This window comes from Sinohyriopsis cumingii, chromosome 16, assembly GCF_028554795.1.
Source record: "Sinohyriopsis cumingii isolate HCF-2022 chromosome 16, ASM2855479v2, whole genome shotgun sequence".
Lineage (NCBI taxonomy): Eukaryota > Metazoa > Mollusca > Bivalvia > Unionida > Unionidae > Sinohyriopsis > Sinohyriopsis cumingii.
The window spans coordinates 88,054,562-88,073,841 of record NC_142976.1 but is presented as its reverse complement, the minus strand read 5'-3'; positions in this window follow the sequence as shown (position 1 = coordinate 88,073,841).

Below are 19,280 nucleotides of genomic sequence, written 5' to 3'. Positions count from 1 at the left end.
GTTTATTAGACTAGTTACAATTACCTTGAAGAGATGAGCTATGTAATCATTTATTGTATTTTGGTTACAATTACTTCAGAGAATTGAGATATATACTTATTTATTACTCTTTTTACAGTTATACAGTTACTTCAACGAGTTGAGATATTTACTCGGCTTTAATACTCTGGTTTCAATTACATCAAATAGTTGAGATACATACTCGTTTATTACATTGTTTATAATTACTTCAAAGAGGCGAGCTATGTAATCTTTTAGTACACTTTGCTTACAATTACTTCGAGATAATTTCATCCCATTTCCCTTTTGAAATGTACACCATAAACTGAATCCTGGAGTTATTTACTTGTAGATCGAACCAGTAAAGATTACATATATAGTTTCTTTGAAATCTTTTTGTCGCATATGAAGATTTGTTCTAAATTGTCGAAATTACACTGGGCGTTACGTTCCATTTGTTACGCTGCGGAATACCAACAAATAAAGATTTCTTGAGTTTTATTGTATTTCTCACATTTTTGTGAATTTAAAAATTGAATTAAACACTTTTAAGTAGTTATTGTTGATTAGCCGGTGTATATAGTATGACGACGGAAGACATCATGTCTGTATACACTTGTTGCATTCGTGTGTATGTGTGCGATGCTTTATTTGAATTAACGTTTGTCTTTCACCATTATTTTGCATTAAGTATGACAGATGGCCAGATGGGTGGAACACTACCTAGAGCTATACTCCCAAGAAATGTCAGTCACCGATGCGGCCCCTAGCAGCATAAAAACTGCCCACCATGGATGAGCTCGACAAAGTGCCCACCTTAGAGGAGCTCAGCAAAGCAATCGACTCCCTCCCAAACGACAAAGCACCAGGTAGTGACATCATCCCGCCCGAAGCTATCGAACGTGGGAAACAAACATTCCTTCAGCCACTGCATGAGCTACTTTGAATCCGCTGGGAGGAAGGAGCGGACCCCAAGACATGCGCGAGATACCGTTTACAAAAACAATGGCGACCTCAGTGACTGTAATAATTACAGAGGGATCTCGCTTGATCTCGCTTCTGAGCATCGTTGGCAACGTGTATGCCCGCATTATATTCAACAGGCTGCAGTTGCTGGCGGACAGTGTGCACCTGGAATCCCAGTGCGGCTTTAATGCAGGCAGGTCGACGACAGACAGGATATTTTCCATACGACAACTCCAAGAGAAGAACACAGAGCAAGGTCAACCACTCTACATGATGTTCATCGACCTCACCAAGACCTTTGACCTGCATGATAATTAGTTTTATTATGTAAACTGAAGACTATTAAATGCATCGAAGAGGTCATCTAAGCTGTTATTTATTACATTTTGTTTACAATTGCTTGGAAGAGCTGAGATATGTAATAGTTTATTAGACTAGTTACAATTACCTCTAAGAGATGAGCTATGTAATCATTTATTGTACTTTGGTTACAATTACTTCAGAGAGTTGAGATATATACTCATTTATTACTCTTGTTACAGTTATACAGTTGCTTCAACGAGTTGAGATATTTACTCGGCTTTAGTACTCTGGTTACAATTACATCAAATTGTTGAGATACATACTCGTTTATTACATTGTTTATAATTACTTCAAAGAGGCGAGCTATGTAATCTTTTAGTACGCTTTGGTTACAATTACTTCGAGACAATTTCATCCCATTTCCCTTTTGAAATGTACACCATTAGCTAAATCCTGGAGTTATTTACTTGTAGATCGAACCAGTAAAGATTACATATATAGTTTCTTTGAAATCTTTTTGTCGCATATGAAGATTTGTTCTAAATTGTCGAAATTACACTGGGCGTTACGTTCCATTTGTTACGCTGCGGAATACCAACAAATAAAGATTTCTTGAGTTTTATTGTATTTCTCACATTTTTGTGAATTTAAAAATTGAATTAAACACTTTTAAGTAGTTATTGTTGATTAGCCGGTGTATATAGTATGACGACGGAAGACATCATGTCTGTATACACTTGTTGCATTCGTGTGTATGTGTGCGATGCTTTATTTGAATTAACGTTTGTCTTTCACCATTATTTTGCATTAAGTATGACAGATGGCCAGATGGGTGGAACACTACCTAGAGCTATACTCCCAAGAAATGTCAGTCACCGATGCGGCCCCTAGCAGCATAAAAACTGCCCACCATGGATGAGCTCGACAAAGTGCCCACCTTAGAGGAGCTCAGCAAAGCAATCGACTCCCTCCCAAACGACAAAGCACCAGGTAGTGACATCATCCCGCCCGAAGCTATCGAACGTGGGAAACAAACATTCCTTCAGCCACTGCATGAGCTACTTTGTCTCTGCTGGGAGGAAGGAGCGGACCCCAAGACATGCGCGAGATACCGTTTACAAAAACAATGGCGACCTCAGTGACTGTAATAATTACAGAGGGATCTCGCTTGATCTCGCTTCTGAGCATCGTTGGCAACGTGTATGCCCGCATTATATTCAACAGGCTGCAGTTGCTGGCGGACAGTGTGCACCTGGAATCCCAGTGCGGCTTTAATGCAGGCAGGTCGACGACAGACAGGATATTTTCCATACGACAACTCCAAGAGAAGAACACAGAGCAAGGTCAACCACTCTACATGATGTTCATCGACCTCACCAAGACCTTTGACCTGCATGATAATTAGTTTTATTATGTAAACTGAAGACTATTAAATGCATCGAAGAGGTCATCTAAGCTGTTATTTATTACATTTTGTTTACAATTGCTTGGAAGAGCTGAGATATGTAATAGTTTATTAGACTAGTTACAATTACCTCTAAGAGATGAGCTATGTAATCATTTATTGTACTTTGGTTACAATTACTTCAGAGAGTTGAGATATATACTCATTTATTACTCTTGTTACAGTTATACAGTTGCTTCAACGAGTTGAGATATTTACTCGGCTTTAGTACTCTGGTTACAATTACATCAAATTGTTGAGATACATACTCGTTTATTACATTGTTTATAATTACTTCAAAGAGGCGAGCTATGTAATCTTTTAGTACGCTTTGGTTACAATTACTTCGAGACAATTTCATCCCATTTCCCTTTTGAAATGTACACCATTAGCTGAATCCTGCAGCTATTTACTTGTAGATCGAACCAGTAAAGATTACATATATAGTTTCTTTGAAATCTTTTTGTCGGTTATGAACATTTGTTCTAAATTGTCGAAATTACACTGAGCGTTACGTTCCATTTGTCACGCTGCGGAATACCAACAAATAAATATTTCTTGAGTTTTATTGTATTTCTAACATTTTTCCGAATTTAAAAATTGAATAAAACACTTTCAAGTAGTTATTGTTGATTTATCGGTGTAAATAGTATGACAAAGAAAGACATCCTGTCTGTATACACTTGTTGCATTCGTGTGTATGTGTGTGATGCTTTATTTGAATTAACGTTTGTCTTTCACCATTATTTTGCATTAAGTTTGAAACATTTCAGAGAAAACACATATTCATGCCATTGAGGATACTTGTAGAATACATTCATTCAACAGATAACAGGGTCGGATGTGAGGAAGTGGGTTTGCAGTACAATATATTTCCATTTATGCAATGCAATTCTTATAGCATAATGCTTGGCCAGAATAATTGACAAGTATATATGCTGCAATAATAAGGATTATAATTGATTTTCAATATCCAATGCCTGTTTAGTTTAAAAAACATTTCCTGTATGACACAGCCAGAATAAAAAAGATCAACCAAAGAATTTATAAATCTTACATGTGCACTTTTTGTAATAATTTATATAAAAAAAAGTCTATTTGCATTATGTTTTGGTAATATATGAATATATTTGGCTGATTTTTCCTTTTTCATGGTGTCTGTTTTTATTTAAGTAAAATGTGGCACCTGCAAAATTGTGCAGTTTATTCATGTAATAAGCTTTTAATAACCTCGAATTAGAACATTTAATACAAATGAAATTATAAAATGTTTAATTGGATTTTGATTGAATTTTCGTACGTCTCTGAAAAAATCTCAGAGCTGCATGAGCATAATTGTGATATACTCTTGTATTCTCATACTAGCCCTGGACCAGGCACTCCAAGACCTGCCAGATCACGATGCCACAGCCATGTGGAGCGCCATGAAGGGTGTCATCTACAGCACAGCCATGGCCACGTTTGGCACTAGTTCAGCGCACATCTATCAAGGATAGAACCAATAATCGAAGACAAATGAAAAGCCTTCAAAGCTTACAAAAAATGCCCTAATGAACGGATGCTTGCTGATCTCAGAAGCGCTCGAAGCAACACCCAACACATCGCTAGACAGTGCGCGAACGAGTACTGGTAACAACTATGTGAAGGACTCCAGCGCAGTGCCGAATCCGGAAACATCCAAGGTATGTACTGTGATATCAAGAAGGCTCTAGGCCCTATGGTGAAAGGGATCGTCCGCCAGAAATCTCTGACGGGAGAGGAGATCACTGACTGCGAGCAGCAGATGGCCAGATGGGTGGAACACTACTCAGAGCTATGCTCCCAAGAAATGTCAGTCACCGATGCAGCCCTAGCAGCATAAAAACTGCCCACCATAGAGGAGCTCCACAAAGTGCCCACCTTAGAGGAGCTCAACAAAGCAATCGACTCCGCCCCAAACGACAAAGCACAATGTAGTGACAGCATCCCGCCCAAAGCTATCGAACGTGGGAAACCAACATTGCTTCAGCTGCTGCATGAGCTACTTTGTCTCTGCTGGGAGGAAAGGAGCGGTCCTCCAAGATATGCGCGAGATACCGTTTACAAAAACAATGGCGACCTCAGTGACTGTAATAATTACAGAGGGATCTCGCTTCTGAGCATCGTTGGCAAAGTGTATTCTCGCATTATACTCAACAGGCTGCAGTTGCTGGCGGACCGTGTGCACCTGGAATCCCAGTGCGGCTTTAAAGCAGGCAGGTCGACGACAGACATGATCTTTTCCATACGACAACTCCAAGAGAAGAACACAGAGCAAGGTCAACCACTCTACATGATGTTCATTGAACTCACCAAGACCATTGACCTGCATGATAATTAGTTTTTATTATGTAAACTGAAGACTATTAAATGCATCGAAGAGGTCATCTAAGCTGTTATTTATTACATTTTGTTAACAATTGCTTGGAAGAGCTGAGATATGTAATAGTTTATTAGACTAGTTACAATTACCTTGAAGAGATGAGCTATGTAATCATTTATTGTATTTTGGTTACAATTACTTCAGAGAATTGAGATATATACTTATTTATTACTCTTTTTACAGTTATACAGTTACTTCAACGAGTTGAGATATTTACTCGGCTTTAATACTCTGGTTTCAATTACATCAAATAGTTGAGATACATACTCGTTTATTACATTGTTTATAATTACTTCAAAGAGGCGAGCTATGTAATCTTTTAGTACACTTTGCTTACAATTACTTCGAGATAATTTCATCCCATTTCCCTTTTGAAATGTACACCATAAACTGAATCCTGGAGTTATTTACTTGTAGATCGAACCAGTAAAGATTACATATATAGTTTCTTTGAAATCTTTTTGTCGCATATGAAGATTTGTTCTAAATTGTCGAAATTACACTGGGCGTTACGTTCCATTTGTTACGCTGCGGAATACCAACAAATAAAGATTTCTTGAGTTTTATTGTATTTCTCACATTTTTGTGAATTTAAAAATTGAATTAAACACTTTTAAGTAGTTATTGTTGATTAGCCGGTGTATATAGTATGACGACGGAAGACATCATGTCTGTATACACTTGTTGCATTCGTGTGTATGTGTGCGATGCTTTATTTGAATTAACGTTTGTCTTTCACCATTATTTTGCATTAAGTATGACAGATGGCCAGATGGGTGGAACACTACCTAGAGCTATACTCCCAAGAAATGTCAGTCACCGATGCGGCCCCTAGCAGCATAAAAACTGCCCACCATGGATGAGCTCGACAAAGTGCCCACCTTAGAGGAGCTCAGCAAAGCAATCGACTCCCTCCCAAACGACAAAGCACCAGGTAGTGACATCATCCCGCCCGAAGCTATCGAACGTGGGAAACAAACATTCCTTCAGCCACTGCATGAGCTACTTTGAATCCGCTGGGAGGAAGGAGCGGACCCCAAGACATGCGCGAGATACCGTTTACAAAAACAATGGCGACCTCAGTGACTGTAATAATTACAGAGGGATCTCGCTTGATCTCGCTTCTGAGCATCGTTGGCAACGTGTATGCCCGCATTATATTCAACAGGCTGCAGTTGCTGGCGGACAGTGTGCACCTGGAATCCCAGTGCGGCTTTAATGCAGGCAGGTCGACGACAGACAGGATATTTTCCATACGACAACTCCAAGAGAAGAACACAGAGCAAGGTCAACCACTCTACATGATGTTCATCGACCTCACCAAGACCTTTGACCTGCATGATAATTAGTTTTATTATGTAAACTGAAGACTATTAAATGCATCGAAGAGGTCATCTAAGCTGTTATTTATTACATTTTGTTTACAATTGCTTGGAAGAGCTGAGATATGTAATAGTTTATTAGACTAGTTACAATTACCTCTAAGAGATGAGCTATGTAATCATTTATTGTACTTTGGTTACAATTACTTCAGAGAGTTGAGATATATACTCATTTATTACTCTTGTTACAGTTATACAGTTGCTTCAACGAGTTGAGATATTTACTCGGCTTTAGTACTCTGGTTACAATTACATCAAATTGTTGAGATACATACTCGTTTATTACATTGTTTATAATTACTTCAAAGAGGCGAGCTATGTAATCTTTTAGTACGCTTTGGTTACAATTACTTCGAGACAATTTCATCCCATTTCCCTTTTGAAATGTACACCATTAGCTGAATCCTGCAGCTATTTACTTGTAGATCGAACCAGTAAAGATTACATATATAGTTTCTTTGAAATCTTTTTGTCGGTTATGAACATTTGTTCTAAATTGTCGAAATTACACTGAGCGTTACGTTCCATTTGTCACGCTGCGGAATACCAACAAATAAATATTTCTTGAGTTTTATTGTATTTCTAACATTTTTCCGAATTTAAAAATTGAATAAAACACTTTCAAGTAGTTATTGTTGATTTATCGGTGTAAATAGTATGACAAAGAAAGACATCCTGTCTGTATACACTTGTTGCATTCGTGTGTATGTGTGTGATGCTTTATTTGAATTAACGTTTGTCTTTCACCATTATTTTGCATTAAGTTTGAAACATTTCAGAGAAAACACATATTCATGCCATTGAGGATACTTGTAGAATACATTCATTCAACAGATAACAGGGTCGGATGTGAGGAAGTGGGTTTGCAGTACAATATATTTCCATTTATGCAATGCAATTCTTATAGCATAATGCTTGGCCAGAATAATTGACAAGTATATATGCTGCAATAATAAGGATTATAATTGATTTTCAATATCCAATGCCTGTTTAGTTTAAAAAACATTTCCTGTATGACACAGCCAGAATAAAAAAGATCAACCAAAGAATTTATAAATCTTACATGTGCACTTTTTGTAATAATTTATATAAAAAAAAGTCTATTTGCATTATGTTTTGGTAATATATGAATATATTTGGCTGATTTTTCCTTTTTCATGGTGTCTGTTTTTATTTAAGTAAAATGTGGCACCTGCAAAATTGTGCAGTTTATTCATGTAATAAGCTTTTAATAACCTCGAATTAGAACATTTAATACAAATGAAATTATAAAATGTTTAATTGGATTTTGATTGAATTTTCGTACGTCTCTGAAAAAATCTCAGAGCTGCATGAGCATAATTGTGATATACTCTTGTATTCTCATACTAGCCCTGGACCAGGCACTCCAAGACCTGCCAGATCACGATGCCACAGCCATGTGGAGCGCCATGAAGGGTGTCATCTACAGCACAGCCATGGCCACGTTTGGCACTAGTTCAGCGCACATCTATCAAGGATAGAACCAATAATCGAAGACAAATGAAAAGCCTTCAAAGCTTACAAAAAATGCCCTAATGAACGGATGCTTGCTGATCTCAGAAGCGCTCGAAGCAACACCCAACACATCGCTAGACAGTGCGCGAACGAGTACTGGTAACAACTATGTGAAGGACTCCAGCGCAGTGCCGAATCCGGAAACATCCAAGGTATGTACTGTGATATCAAGAAGGCTCTAGGCCCTATGGTGAAAGGGATCGTCCGCCAGAAATCTCTGACGGGAGAGGAGATCACTGACTGCGAGCAGCAGATGGCCAGATGGGTGGAACACTACTCAGAGCTATGCTCCCAAGAAATGTCAGTCACCGATGCAGCCCTAGCAGCATAAAAACTGCCCACCATAGAGGAGCTCCACAAAGTGCCCACCTTAGAGGAGCTCAACAAAGCAATCGACTCCGCCCCAAACGACAAAGCACAATGTAGTGACAGCATCCCGCCCAAAGCTATCGAACGTGGGAAACCAACATTGCTTCAGCTGCTGCATGAGCTACTTTGTCTCTGCTGGGAGGAAAGGAGCGGTCCTCCAAGATATGCGCGAGATACCGTTTACAAAAACAATGGCGACCTCAGTGACTGTAATAATTACAGAGGGATCTCGCTTCTGAGCATCGTTGGCAAAGTGTATTCTCGCATTATACTCAACAGGCTGCAGTTGCTGGCGGACCGTGTGCACCTGGAATCCCAGTGCGGCTTTAAAGCAGGCAGGTCGACGACAGACATGATCTTTTCCATACGACAACTCCAAGAGAAGAACACAGAGCAAGGTCAACCACTCTACATGATGTTCATTGAACTCACCAAGACCATTGACCTGCATGATAATTAGTTTTTATTATGTAAACTGAAGACTATTAAATGCATCGAAGAGGTCATCTAAGCTGTTATTTATTACATTTTGTTAACAATTGCTTGGAAGAGCTGAGATATGTAATAGTTTATTAGACTAGTTACAATTACCTTGAAGAGATGAGCTATGTAATCATTTATTGTATTTTGGTTACAATTACTTCAGAGAATTGAGATATATACTTATTTATTACTCTTTTTACAGTTATACAGTTACTTCAACGAGTTGAGATATTTACTCGGCTTTAATACTCTGGTTTCAATTACATCAAATAGTTGAGATACATACTCGTTTATTACATTGTTTATAATTACTTCAAAGAGGCGAGCTATGTAATCTTTTAGTACACTTTGGTTACAATTACTTCGAGATAATTTCATCCCATTTCCCTTTTGAAATGTACACCATAAACTGAATCCTGGAGTTATTTACTTGTAGATCGAACCAGTAAAGATTACATATATAGTTTCTTTGAAATCTTTTTGTCGCATATGAAGATTTGTTCTAAATTGTCGAAATTACACTGGGCGTTACGTTCCATTTGTTACGCTGCGGAATACCAACAAATAAAGATTTCTTGAGTTTTATTGTATTTCTCACATTTTTGTGAATTTAAAAATTGAATTAAACACTTTTAAGTAGTTATTGTTGATTAGCCGGTGTATATAGTATGACGACGGAAGACATCATGTCTGTATACACTTGTTGCATTCGTGTGTATGTGTGCGATGCTTTATTTGAATTAACGTTTGTCTTTCACCATTATTTTGCATTATGTATGACAGATGGCCAGATGGGTGGAACACTACCTAGAGCTATACTCCCAAGAAATGTCAGTCACCGATGCGGCCCCTAGCAGCATAAAAACTGCCCACCATGGATGAGCTCGACAAAGTGCCCACCTTAGAGGAGCTCAGCAAAGCAATCGACTCCCTCCCAAACGACAAAGCACCAGGTAGTGACATCATCCCGCCCGAAGCTATCGAACGTGGGAAACAAACATTCCTTCAGCCACTGCATGAGCTACTTTGAATCCGCTGGGAGGAAGGAGCGGACCCCAAGACATGCGCGAGATACCGTTTACAAAAACAATGGCGACCTCAGTGACTGTAATAATTACAGAGGGATCTCGCTTGATCTCGCTTCTGAGCATCGTTGGCAACGTGTATGCCCGCATTATATTCAACAGGCTGCAGTTGCTGGCGGACAGTGTGCACCTGGAATCCCAGTGCGGCTTTAATGCAGGCAGGTCGACGACAGACAGGATATTTTCCATACGACAACTCCAAGAGAAGAACACAGAGCAAGGTCAACCACTCTACATGATGTTCATCGACCTCACCAAGACCTTTGACCTGCATGATAATTAGTTTTATTATGTAAACTGAAGACTATTAAATGCATCGAAGAGGTCATCTAAGCTGTTATTTATTACATTTTGTTTACAATTGCTTGGAAGAGCTGAGATATGTAATAGTTTATTAGACTAGTTACAATTACCTCTAAGAGATGAGCTATGTAATCATTTATTGTACTTTGGTTACAATTACTTCAGAGAGTTGAGATATATACTCATTTATTACTCTTGTTACAGTTATACAGTTGCTTCAACGAGTTGAGATATTTACTCGGCTTTAGTACTCTGGTTACAATTACATCAAATTGTTGAGATACATACTCGTTTATTACATTGTTTATAATTACTTCAAAGAGGCGAGCTATGTAATCTTTTAGTACGCTTTGGTTACAATTACTTCGAGACAATTTCATCCCATTTCCCTTTTGAAATGTACACCATTAGCTGAATCCTGGAGTTATTTACTTGTAGATCGAACCAGTAAAGATTACATATATAGTTTCTTTGAAATCTTTTTGTCGCATATGAAGATTTGTTCTAAATTGTCGAAATTACACTGGGCGTTACGTTCCATTTGTTACGCTGCGGAATACCAACAAATAAAGATTTCTTGAGTTTTATTGTATTTCTCACATTTTTGTGAATTTAAAAATTGAATTAAACACTTTTAAGTAGTTATTGTTGATTAGCCGGTGTATATAGTATGACGACGGAAGACATCATGTCTGTATACACTTGTTGCATTCGTGTGTATGTGTGCGATGCTTTATTTGAATTAACGTTTGTCTTTCACCATTATTTTGCATTAAGTATGACAGATGGCCAGATGGGTGGAACACTACCTAGAGCTATACTCCCAAGAAATGTCAGTCACCGATGCGGCCCCTAGCAGCATAAAAACTGCCCACCATGGATGAGCTCGACAAAGTGCCCACCTTAGAGGAGCTCAGCAAAGCAATCGACTCCCTCCCAAACGACAAAGCACCAGGTAGTGACATCATCCCGCCCGAAGCTATCGAACGTGGGAAACAAACATTCCTTCAGCCACTGCATGAGCTACTTTGAATCCGCTGGGAGGAAGGAGCGGACCCCAAGACATGCGCGAGATACCGTTTACAAAAACAATGGCGACCTCAGTGACTGTAATAATTACAGAGGGATCTCGCTTGATCTCGCTTCTGAGCATCGTTGGCAACGTGTATGCCCGCATTATATTCAACAGGCTGCAGTTGCTGGCGGACAGTGTGCACCTGGAATCCCAGTGCGGCTTTAATGCAGGCAGGTCGACGACAGACAGGATATTTTCCATACGACAACTCCAAGAGAAGAACACAGAGCAAGGTCAACCACTCTACATGATGTTCATCGACCTCACCAAGACCTTTGACCTGCATGATAATTAGTTTTATTATGTAAACTGAAGACTATTAAATGCATCGAAGAGGTCATCTAAGCTGTTATTTATTACATTTTGTTTACAATTGCTTGGAAGAGCTGAGATATGTAATAGTTTATTAGACTAGTTACAATTACCTCTAAGAGATGAGCTATGTAATCATTTATTGTACTTTGGTTACAATTACTTCAGAGAGTTGAGATATATACTCATTTATTACTCTTGTTACAGTTATACAGTTGCTTCAACGAGTTGAGATATTTACTCGGCTTTAGTACTCTGGTTACAATTACATCAAATTGTTGAGATACATACTCGTTTATTACATTGTTTATAATTACTTCAAAGAGGCGAGCTATGTAATCTTTTAGTACGCTTTGGTTACAATTACTTCGAGACAATTTCATCCCATTTCCCTTTTGAAATGTACACCATTAGCTGAATCCTGGAGTTATTTACTTGTAGATCGAACCAGTAAAGATTACATATATAGTTTCTTTGAAATCTTTTTGTCGCATATGAAGATTTGTTCTAAATTGTCGAAATTACACTGGGCGTTACGTTCCATTTGTTACGCTGCGGAATACCAACAAATAAAGATTTCTTGAGTTTTATTGTATTTCTCACATTTTTGTGAATTTAAAAATTGAATTAAACACTTTTAAGTAGTTATTGTTGATTAGCCGGTGTATATAGTATGACGACGGAAGACATCATGTCTGTATACACTTGTTGCATTCGTGTGTATGTGTGCGATGCTTTATTTGAATTAACGTTTGTCTTTCACCATTATTTTGCATTAAGTATGACAGATGGCCAGATGGGTGGAACACTACCTAGAGCTATACTCCCAAGAAATGTCAGTCACCGATGCGGCCCCTAGCAGCATAAAAACTGCCCACCATGGATGAGCTCGACAAAGTGCCCACCTTAGAGGAGCTCAGCAAAGCAATCGACTCCCTCCCAAACGACAAAGCACCAGGTAGTGACATCATCCCGCCCGAAGCTATCGAACGTGGGAAACAAACATTCCTTCAGCCACTGCATGAGCTACTTTGTCTCTGCTGGGAGGAAGGAGCGGACCCCAAGACATGCGCGAGATACCGTTTACAAAAACAATGGCGACCTCAGTGACTGTAATAATTACAGAGGGATCTCGCTTGATCTCGCTTCTGAGCATCGTTGGCAACGTGTATGCCCGCATTATATTCAACAGGCTGCAGTTGCTGGCGGACAGTGTGCACCTGGAATCCCAGTGCGGCTTTAATGCAGGCAGGTCGACGACAGACAGGATATTTTCCATACGACAACTCCAAGAGAAGAACACAGAGCAAGGTCAACCACTCTACATGATGTTCATCGACCTCACCAAGACCTTTGACCTGCATGATAATTAGTTTTATTATGTAAACTGAAGACTATTAAATGCATCGAAGAGGTCATCTAAGCTGTTATTTATTACATTTTGTTTACAATTGCTTGGAAGAGCTGAGATATGTAATAGTTTATTAGACTAGTTACAATTACCTCTAAGAGATGAGCTATGTAATCATTTATTGTACTTTGGTTACAATTACTTCAGAGAGTTGAGATATATACTCATTTATTACTCTTGTTACAGTTATACAGTTGCTTCAACGAGTTGAGATATTTACTCGGCTTTAGTACTCTGGTTACAATTACATCAAATTGTTGAGATACATACTCGTTTATTACATTGTTTATAATTACTTCAAAGAGGCGAGCTATGTAATCTTTTAGTACGCTTTGGTTACAATTACTTCGAGACAATTTCATCCCATTTCCCTTTTGAAATGTACACCATTAGCTGAATCCTGGAGTTATTTACTTGTAGATCGAACCAGTAAAGATTACATATATAGTTTCTTTGAAATCTTTTTGTCGCATATGAAGATTTGTTCTAAATTGTCGAAATTACACTGGGCGTTACGTTCCATTTGTTACGCTGCGGAATACCAACAAATAAAGATTTCTTGAGTTTTATTGTATTTCTCACATTTTTGTGAATTTAAAAATTGAATTAAACACTTTTAAGTAGTTATTGTTGATTAGCCGGTGTATATAGTATGACGACGGAAGACATCATGTCTGTATACACTTGTTGCATTCGTGTGTATGTGTGCGATGCTTTATTTGAATTAACGTTTGTCTTTCACCATTATTTTGCATTAAGTATGACAGATGGCCAGATGGGTGGAACACTACCTAGAGCTATACTCCCAAGAAATGTCAGTCACCGATGCGGCCCCTAGCAGCATAAAAACTGCCCACCATGGATGAGCTCGACAAAGTGCCCACCTTAGAGGAGCTCAGCAAAGCAATCGACTCCCTCCCAAACGACAAAGCACCAGGTAGTGACATCATCCCGCCCGAAGCTATCGAACGTGGGAAACAAACATTCCTTCAGCCACTGCATGAGCTACTTTGTCTCTGCTGGGAGGAAGGAGCGGACCCCAAGACATGCGCGAGATACCGTTTACAAAAACAATGGCGACCTCAGTGACTGTAATAATTACAGAGGGATCTCGCTTGATCTCGCTTCTGAGCATCGTTGGCAACGTGTATGCCCGCATTATATTCAACAGGCTGCAGTTGCTGGCGGACAGTGTGCACCTGGAATCCCAGTGCGGCTTTAATGCAGGCAGGTCGACGACAGACAGGATATTTTCCATACGACAACTCCAAGAGAAGAACACAGAGCAAGGTCAACCACTCTACATGATGTTCATCGACCTCACCAAGACCTTTGACCTGCATGATAATTAGTTTTATTATGTAAACTGAAGACTATTAAATGCATCGAAGAGGTCATCTAAGCTGTTATTTATTACATTTTGTTTACAATTGCTTGGAAGAGCTGAGATATGTAATAGTTTATTAGACTAGTTACAATTACCTCTAAGAGATGAGCTATGTAATCATTTATTGTACTTTGGTTACAATTACTTCAGAGAGTTGAGATATATACTCATTTATTACTCTTGTTACAGTTATACAGTTGCTTCAACGAGTTGAGATATTTACTCGGCTTTAGTACTCTGGTTACAATTACATCAAATTGTTGAGATACATACTCGTTTATTACATTGTTTATAATTACTTCAAAGAGGCGAGCTATGTAATCTTTTAGTACGCTTTGGTTACAATTACTTCGAGACAATTTCATCCCATTTCCCTTTTGAAATGTACACCATTAGCTGAATCCTGCAGCTATTTACTTGTAGATCGAACCAGTAAAGATTACATATATAGTTTCTTTGAAATCTTTTTGTCGGTTATGAACATTTGTTCTAAATTGTCGAAATTACACTGAGCGTTACGTTCCATTTGTCACGCTGCGGAATACCAACAAATAAATATTTCTTGAGTTTTATTGTATTTCTAACATTTTTCCGAATTTAAAAATTGAATAAAACACTTTCAAGTAGTTATTGTTGATTTATCGGTGTAAATAGTATGACAAAGAAAGACATCCTGTCTGTATACACTTGTTGCATTCGTGTGTATGTGTGTGATGCTTTATTTGAATTAACGTTTGTCTTTCACCATTATTTTGCATTAAGTTTGAAACATTTCAGAGAAAACACATATTCATGCCATTGAGGATACTTGTAGAATACATTCATTCAACAGATAACAGGGTCGGATGTGAGGAAGTGGGTTTGCAGTACAATATATTTCCATTTATGCAATGCAATTCTTATAGCATAATGCTTGGCCAGAATAATTGACAAGTATATATGCTGCAATAATAAGGATTATAATTGATTTTCAATATCCAATGCCTGTTTAGTTTAAAAAACATTTCCTGTATGACACAGCCAGAATAAAAAAGATCAACCAAAGAATTTATAAATCTTACATGTGCACTTTTTGTAATAATTTATATAAAAAAAAGTCTATTTGCATTATGTTTTGTTAATATATGAATATATTTGGCTGATTTTTCCTTTTTCATGGTGTCTGTTTTTATTTAAGTAAAATGTGGCACCTGCAAAATTGTGCAGTTTATTCATGTAATAAGCTTTTAATAACCTCGAATTAGAACATTTAATACAAATGAAATTATAAAATGTTTAATTGGATTTTGATTGAATTTTCGTACGTCTCTGAAAAAATCTCAGAGCTGCATGAGCATAATTGTGATATACTCTTGTATTCTCATACTAGCCCTGGACCAGGCACTCCAAGACCTGCCAGATCACGATGAAACAGCCATGTGGAGCGCCATGAAGGGTGTCATCTACAGCACAGCCATGGCCACGTTTGGCACTAGTTCAGCGCACATCTATCAAGGATAGAACCAATAATCGAAGACAAATGAAAAGCCTTCAAAGCTTACAAAAAATGCCCTAATGAACGGATGCTTGCTGATCTCAGAAGCGCACGAAGCAACACCCAACACATCGCTAGACAGTGCGCGAACGAGTACTGGTAACAACTATGTGAAGGACTCCAGCGCAGTGCCGAATCCGGAAACATCCAAGGTATGTACTGTGATATCAAGAAGGCTCTAGGCCCTATGGTGAAAGGGATCGTCCGCCAGAAATCTCTGACGGGAGAGGAGATCACTGACTGCGAGCAACAGATGGCCAGATGGGTGGAACACTACTCAGAGCTATGCTCCCAAGAAATGTCAGTCACCGATGCAGCCCTAGCAGCATAAAAACTGCCCACCATAGAGGAGCTCCACAAAGTGCCCACCTTAGAGGAGCTCAACAAAGCAATCGACTCCGTCCCAAACGACAAAGCACCATGTAGTGACAGCATCCCGCCCAAAGCTATCGAACGTGGGAAACCAACATTGCTTCAGCTGCTGCATGAGCTACTTTGTCTCTGCTGGGAGGAAAGGAGCGGTCCTCCAAGATATGCGCGAGATACCGTTTACAAAAACAATGGCGACCTCAGTGACTGTAATAATTACAGAGGGATCTCGCTTCTGAGCATCGTTGGCAAAGTGTATTCTCGCATTATACTCAACAGGCTGCAGTTGCTGGCGGACCGTGTGCACCTGGAATCCCAGTGCGGCTTTAAAGCAGGCAGGTCGACGACAGACATGATCTTTTCCATACGACAACTCCAAGAGAAGAACACAGAGCAAGGTCAACCACTCTACATGATGTTCATTGAACTCACCAAGACCATTGACCTGCATGATAATTAGTTTTTATTATGTAAACTGAAGACTATTAAATGCATCGAAGAGGTCATCTAAGCTGTTATTTATTACATTTTGTTAACAATTGCTTGGAAGAGCTGAGATATGTAATAGTTTATTAGACTAGTTACAATTACCTTGAAGAGATGAGCTATGTAATCATTTATTGTATTTTGGTTACAATTACTTCAGAGAATTGAGATATATACTTATTTATTACTCTTTTTACAGTTATACAGTTACTTCAACGAGTTGAGATATTTACTCGGCTTTAATACTCTGGTTTCAATTACATCAAATAGTTGAGATACATACTCGTTTATTACATTGTTTATAATTACTTCAAAGAGGCGAGCTATGTAATCTTTTAGTACACTTTGCTTACAATTACTTCGAGATAATTTCATCCCATTTCCCTTTTGAAATGTACACCATAAACTGAATCCTGGAGTTATTTACTTGTAGATCGAACCAGTAAAGATTACATATATAGTTTCTTTGAAATCTTTTTGTCGCATATGAAGATTTGTTCTAAATTGTCGAAATTACACTGGGCGTTACGTTCCATTTGTTACGCTGCGGAATACCAACAAATAAAGATTTCTTGAGTTTTATTGTATTTCTCACAATTTTTGTGAATTTAAAAATTGAATTAAACACTTTTAAGTAGTTATTGTTGATTAGCCGGTGTATATAGTATGACGACGGAAGACATCATGTCTGTATACACTTGTTGCATTCGTGTGTATGTGTGCGATGCTTTATTTGAATTAACGTTTGTCTTTCACCATTATTTTGCATTAAGTATGACAGATGGCCAGATGGGTGGAACACTACCTAGAGCTATACTCCCAAGAAATGTCAGTCACCGATGCGGCCCCTAGCAGCATAAAAACTGCCCACCATGGATGAGCTCGACAAAGTGCCCACCTTAGAGGAGCTCAGCAAAGCAATCGACTCCCTCCCAAACGACAAAGCACCAGGTAGTGACATCATCCCGCCCGAAGCTATCGAACGTGGGAAACAAACATTCCTTCAGCCACTGCATGAGCTACTTTGTCTCTGCTGGGAGGAAGGAGCGGACCCCAAGACATGCGCGAGATACCGTTTACAAAAACAATGGCGACCTCAGTGACTGTAATAATTACAGAGGGATCTCGCTTGATCTCGCTTCTGAGCATCGTTGGCAACGTGTATGCCCGCATTATATTCAACAGGCTGCAGTTGCTGGCGGACAGTGTGCACCTGGAATCCCAGTGCGGCTTTAATGCAGGCAGGTCGACGACAGACAGGATATTTTCCATACGACAACTCCAAGAGAAGAACACAGAGCAAGGTCAACCACTCTACATGATGTTCATCGACCTCACCAAGACCTTTGACCTGCATGATAATTAGTTTTATTATGTAAACTGAAGACTATTAAATGCATCGAAGAGGTCATCTAAGCTGTTATTTATTACATTTTGTTTACAATTGCTTGGAAGAGCTGAGATATGTAATAGTTTATTAGACTAGTTACAATTACCTCTAAGAGATGAGCTATGTAATCATTTATTGTACTTTGGTTACAATTACTTCAGAGAGTTGAGATATATACTCATTTATTACTCTTGTTACAGTTATACAGTTGCTTCAACGAGTTGAGATATTTACTCGGCTTTAGTACTCTGGTTACAATTACATCAAATTGTTGAGATACATACTCGTTTATTACATTGTTTATAATTACTTCAAAGAGGCGAGCTATGTAATCTTTTAGTACGCTTTGGTTACAATTACTTCGAGACAATTTCATCCCATTTCCCTTTTGAAATGTACACCATTAGCTGAATCCTGCAGCTATTTACTTGTAGATCGAACCAGTAAAGATTACATATATAGTTTCTTTGAAATCTTTTTGTCGGTTATGAACATTTGTTCTAAATTGTCGAAATTACACTGAGCGTTACGTTCCATTTGTCACGCTGCGGAATACCAACAAATAAATATTTCTTGAGTTTTATTGTATTTCTCACATTTTTCCGAATTTAAAAATTGAATAAAACACTTTCAAGTAGTTATTGTTGATTTATCGGTGTAAATAGTATGACAAAGAAAGACATCCTGTCTGTATACACTTGTTGCATTCGTGTGTATGTGTGTGATGCTTTATTTGAATTAACGTTTGTCTTTCACCATTATTTTGCATTAAGTTTGAAACATTTCAGAGAAAACACATATTCATGCCATTGAGGATACTTGTAGAATACATTCATTCAACAGATAACAGGGTCGGATGTGAGGAAGTGGGTTTGCAGTACAATATATTTCCATTTATGCAATGCAATTCTTATAGCATAATGCTTGGCCAGAATAATTGACAAGTATATATGCTGCAATAATAAGGATTATAATTGATTTTCAATATCCAATGCCTGTTTAGTTTAAAAAACATTTCCTGTATGACACAGCCAGAATAAAAAA